Genomic DNA, 6,099 nt, shown 5'->3' on the forward strand with positions numbered 1-6,099 from the left:
AAACACAGTTATATTATATTAATTATTATATTATATTATATTATATTATATTTCATTTAATTCTTCCAGTAAGTCTGATGTGCTCATTAATATTGCCATTTTACATATGGGAGACTAAGGTGCAGAGAATTTAAATTACTTAACAAAAGTCACACCACTAATAAGTGATCATGTTTGTGAATGATTTCAAAGTCAATGTCTGTGCCAATTTGAATGTATTATGTCCTCCCAAACACCATTATGTTTGATGCAATCTTGTGTGAGCAGGCATATTAGTGTTGATTAGATTGTAATCTTTGATTGAGTGTTTCCATGGAGATGTGACCCACCCAACTGTAGGTGATAACTCTGATTAGTTCATTTCCATGGAGGTGTGGCCCCACCCATTCAGCGTGGGCCTTGATTAGTTTACTGTAGCACTATATAAGCTCAGAGAGAAGGAGGGAGCTTGCTACAGCCAAGAGAGAGACTTTGAAGGATGCACAAGAGCTGAGAGAGGAACTGCAGTTTACAGAGACATTTTGGAGATGGCTTTTGAAAACAGACTTTTGCTCCGAAGAAGCTAAGAGAGGACAAATGCCCCAAGAGCAGCTGAGAGTGACATTTTGGAGAAAAGCTGAAGCCTAGAGAGGAACATCCTGGGAGAAAGCCATTTTGAAACCAGAACTCTGGAGCAGATGCCAGCTACGTGCCTTCCCAGCTAACAAAGGTTTTCCGGACACCATTGGCCATCCTCCAGTGAAGGCACCCAATTGTTGATGACTTACCTTGGACACTTCATGGCCTTAAGACTGTAACTGTGTAACAAATAAACCCCCTTTTATAAAAGCCAATCCATTTCAGGTGTTTTGCATCCTGGTAGAATTAGCAAACTAGAACAATGTCCTTAGTGATTACCTAATACAGCTTACTGAGAAACTGAATGGCACACACACACAAAGAGAGACAGCAAAGAAAAAAAATATCTACATAAAAGTAAGTCAAAGCTTGATCAAGAAATGAATTGTGTGTATTCATGTAGGTGTCAGTGTTCCTGAGGATGATCATGTCCCAAGCTGGTTCCAAAATGTCTGAAGAAGGTTTTATGGACAAAAGCCCCACCTCCAGCTGTCAATGAGTTATTCCAGGTCAGCTTTGCTGACAGAAGAATTCTGATGGATGGCCGTTGTCAAGTTACCTCCCTGTGCTGTTTTTCAACACCCTCTACCTCCATGCAATAGAACAAAAATACAGAGGTGAGAAGGGTTTTAGGACATTTTGAAAATGCATGGAAACCAGCATAATGCCGTGGGGTGGTGGATGGAAAGTGAAACATGTCACTTTGCAGGAAGATTACAACCTGATGTTGCAATTTGCAATCTGGCATTTCTGCTAAAAGAGATGTTCTTTTCAAATGAAAGCTACCTGGTCAGTAGAAAAAGCAGTTTTCTTTAGAATAATAGTTCTGCTCAAATAATAAAAGTTACAGTCAAGGAGTCGTTTGCTCATGTAACCAGGGTAGGAAAATCAGACTGCCTTAAAGTGTTTGTGCACTACCCGTAACTCCCTTTGAATATTTTTCCCATTCTGAGCCATAGACTGATCAGAAACTTATCCATCTTTCTGTCTTGTGACATGGCTACCATTTCTTTTCTTTGAGAAGAAAGCCTAGGTTCATTTGGAAGTTATTACCCCTTCAATGACCAAATCTTGTCCCAGAATCCCTAAGATTTTCTTTGCCTTTGAAGCATGACAGTTAAAGTTATTTCTCCATCTGCATGACTTAAAAAAAAAAATCTTCAACCCCATCCAGTTATGACAGAGACTAAGATTCCACAATGTAAATGTGCCTCATTAATCAACTCTATTATTTGTGGGAGTAATGAACATTTTGCTCTTTGACATCTGGTAGTGATTTACAGTAACAGTAACAGGAATTGCTAGTTTACAAAAGTGCACATGTATGATTTGATTTCTTTTGGTGTTTAAAAAAAATCCCCCTGCTGCTTTTTTCTGGCCAAAAAAAAAAAAAAAAGTTGGGGTAGGGGAGCTATCAGAGTGGGGTTAGACCTTAAACTACATGTAGATTTATAACTCACTAACCAGCTTAGAGCGAAGTGTTGTGTGAGCTGTGTAATGTGTAAAATCTGGTGTTTATGTAGCTCTGGGGTTGGCTCAATACCAGTTACTAGTGAGTGATACCTAAACATAAAATAATTTCTACATAAACTGTGGGTTTTTAAAAATGTAAGCACTAGGTTTTTGTGTAGTCTGAAAGAAGGTGTTCTTTGAAATAGATTATTGGTGTAGGGCATGATTCCACCCACTGTATTTTTGTGAGTTTTTCTTTTCTTTTTTTACCTTCTTGGAAGGCTGATTGAGGACTTGGGCATGTACCAAAAAGTCAACATGTACTTATAAAAATCTTGATATGTGATACACTGACTAAAGTGAAGTTTATGATTTACTTCAGTTTGCTACTTCAACTTTGCTACTGTGCAAGGAAAACTTTAAATGAATGCATAATCATTAGGAATGTGTAGCGTCCCACTAAACATTAGTGTACGGGCAACTTCTTGGTGGTATTACCTTACAAACAACACTGATGCTATGTTAATGATTAAATATACAGGAAAAAAATCACTCGCTGGAGGCAGAAAGAAAAATGAGATTGGAAAAGATTTTCAATTCATGAGAATTAAGCATTAATGGCTGGGTTATTTTGATTTAAGAAATAGAATCCTCTTTTCTGGAGTGGGCTAAGAAATAGGTATTTATTCCTTTTAACAAATTCCATGTGTAATGAATGGACATGTCAGTAGTATAGTCATGAAACTTTTATGGAGAATACTTTCATGGCTTCTTTGCCTATTCAGACCTCTTCAGGTCCTCTTCTCAGATTCACTGCTAGTTGTTCGAATTGTTTGTTTAAATCATATTATTTACTGTAGAAAATAACGTTTTCATAAAAGTGATAAATTTCCAAGTGCAATTTAACAAGTAGTTAGCAAATTTCAAAGAATATTATGTGTTACAATTCCACAGTCTGTTATTTCCTTATTGTGAAATATAACATAAATGCAGAAAGGTAGTATGTTTCAAAATATGCTTTGACAAGTAGTTATATAGGAGCTTTCCAAAAATGTTATGAGTTACAGTACCATAGTTTCAGTTATTATCTTATTGTGAAATATAACATACATACAAAAGTGAGAACTTTCAAATTACAATTTAACAAGTAGCTATAGGACAAATTTCAAAGGATGCTTTGGGTTACCATTCCACCATTTAAATTCTTTCCTTCTGCTTATTCTAATACCCTAGCAACTAAGAAGAAGAAAATTATATAGCGATTAAGTATTCACAATCCTTTGTTAAATTCCATCTTGTCTGTTGCTACCCCTTCCTCTACTGTAATCACTTTCCCATATGCCAGATGGCCACAGTATGACACGCCCAAATCAACAGTAGTCCCCAAAACCCTAAAGAATACCTGGATCCCTACCTGAGACTCTATGAAAGTTTCACTTGCTAAGTTTATTCTTCAGAAATTTAAATCCTCCAGAGAGCTCCTATGCCAGCTAAGTCCCAAAACCCAGAGGCAATAACCTTTTCAAGAACATCAACCAGATGTGTCCCCTTTTCCCAAATTGGTTTTTGACATATAGGAAAAAGCCAATCAAAAGCAGAAGGTAATGGTAGGGATGGGATGGTTACATGTTGTTGGTAAAAGAAGGACAAATACAGTACTTTCTCTCTAATTCCTAGCTATATCCTTCTCAAGGAGGTCAAACCTGGCAAGACACTTCCTGGTGGTTTGTGTTTGGAAAGAGAACCGTTTCCTGATATATCAGCGGTGACTCTTTCTGTTGCAAATGACTGAAAACAGCTTAGGAAAAGAAAGGTAATATATTGTCTCAGCAAATGAAAATCTCAGGTGGGCACCTGCTCTCAGGTACAGTGGGAGTCATGACTCATGCACTTTCATCATGCATCAGCTTCTTGCCATCGATTTACTCCATCTTCAGCTGGGTTGGCTTCATCTTCAAGGCCCACATAGTGATTATCAACAGCTCCAGACTCACATCCAATAACAGCCTTAGACCAAGGCAAGCTTGGGTTTCTGTGCCACCCGTGTACATTAGCGGAGCTGAATATCACAAAAGAAAGAAACTAACTTCCCTAAAGACACAGAGGTGCTTGGTCACTAGCAATTCTGCACTAAGCTCTGGAACGATGCAACCTATAACCTCAACATCTGCTTTTGAGAGGAATGCTCTTCAGGCACCAGGGAAATGCTTCTTCCCATCACCTCAGAGCAATTAGCAGCCGCTTCCACAGGCTGTGAGGAATACGTAATGTCCTGCTGCTGACACAGGGGGTGGGCGCTGCTTTGGAGAACAGGGACTATTTGCACAGTGGAAGCACTTTAGAAAGAGAAAAGGAAAATTCATTAACTTGTGAAATCCTCTCAAAGAGCAGGAAAGCAGTAGCTTTTCCTATAATGAGGTCTCCTTTTTTAGGTGGTGCCGAGTGTCTGTTTCCTTGCTTCTCTTCGTATTCTAATCCGTGGTTCAGGAGAAACGCACAGATTAGCACGGTATTTAACATAAATGAAGCCTGATACCAATTTTTTACATTGGCAACTGGATGGATATTGAATGTTAGAACAGGGAATAGTTTTATTTTTATGGAAATATTTAATAAGATTAGGTTAAAATTCAAAAAGTTAAAAAAAGTCTTCATTTAAAAAACGCATTTAAAAATTGTGTGCATGTTAATCACAATTTGTGTATTTTCCTTTAATTTTGATAGCTACTTTGAAGATTTTAGAACAATGTTTTTGAAAAAAATCATAAAAATAATTGCATTTTAAACTTTGTTAACATTTACTTTAATGGATATTTTTGGTTAAAATATACTCAGATATTATAAGCTTTGATTATAGTCACATTTTGTTTTTAAACTTTTGGGTCATTGAGAATAAGTTGAAATACGATTTTCTTGCTTTTCAGACATATAAAAACAGTATCATTAAACATATTTTAAAATTGTATCATTATGAAAGTATTTTAGGGTAGGAGGATAGAACATATTTTATTTAACCTTTTATCTTGAGGTATAACTTTAAAATATGTCTAACATGTGAATCTTCATCTGTATTCTTAACGAAAGGTCTGCGAACATTCAAGTAGGGTCTACTCACGTCATTTCAACACAAAATCCCTCGGAAGTAAACCCAGAAAGTAAGTGGCAGAAGTTTTACTCCAGTGTAAAGTCCTGGAACCGAGTTTCATTGGTACTAATTGGTCTAATTTAGGCTGATCTCTGTTAAGGTAGACCTGCCAAGACATGCTTAAGAGTGTGGTAAGAGAAGGAGTGAGTAGACCAATCGTTTTTGAGATCTCTAAGTTTTATACACTGGGGAAAATGTGCAAATCTCTAACACATGATTTTAGAAAAGATTAAGCTCAGCAAAAAGGAGATGATGTAGGCATGAATCCTTGCTTCCAGGTATCTCTTGTGGAGATTTATTTTCAGTTAAAGACTTTTTTGCTCTTTGTTTTGTTTTGTTTTAGTTATACAGAGGTGGGCATCAAGTTTAAGAGCAAACGCTCTAGAAATAATTCCCACATTCCAATGTTTTCACTCACAGCTCTCTCCACAATTCATAACCTGCCCCAAAGTTTGCCTGCTCTTGTGCAGACACAGAACAGGTAGCTAGATGTTTACATTGCTGCACACATAATCAAATTATCCCTAAGTATAAAAGCGGATAATCATCATTTAGAAATACAACCCAGCAAAACATCTGATCTTCAATAGTATACAATTACACCAGTTCCAAAGGACTTAAAATCAAGTAGAGTCTTACTAATAATTCCAATACCATATTACATATTTTTAAAGCTTTATGCATTTTCAGTGTGCTCTGATGGCCATCATCTTATCTGATGACTAATTTGCACAATGTGGTCCACTAAACTGGTCTGTTTTCCTTTTTAAAGATAATGTTGCCCAAAGGAAGATGGTAGGAGTTTTTCTGAGTTTATTCTACAATTTGCTAATTTTTGCCTTTGTGAATATTTTTGGATTTTTGATTTGCATAGATGTATGATC

At 36.7% G+C, this 6,099-nt stretch overlaps 1 long non-coding RNA gene across 1 annotated transcript; it reads left to right on the forward strand.

Annotated features, from left to right (window-relative positions):
* Nucleotides 1-1,031: 1,031 nt before the first annotated feature.
* LOC119544674 lies at nucleotides 1,032-5,223 on the forward strand. Its single transcript, XR_005218896.1, has 4 exons — nucleotides 1,032-1,235; nucleotides 3,748-3,883; nucleotides 4,503-4,579; nucleotides 5,155-5,223. It is a non-coding gene; the product is annotated as an uncharacterized LOC119544674 (long non-coding RNA).
* Nucleotides 5,224-6,099: the final 876 nt, after the last annotated feature.

This window comes from Choloepus didactylus, chromosome 9 (genome assembly GCF_015220235.1).
Source record: "Choloepus didactylus isolate mChoDid1 chromosome 9, mChoDid1.pri, whole genome shotgun sequence".
In the NCBI taxonomy this organism is placed as follows: Eukaryota; Metazoa; Chordata; class Mammalia; order Pilosa; family Megalonychidae; genus Choloepus; species Choloepus didactylus.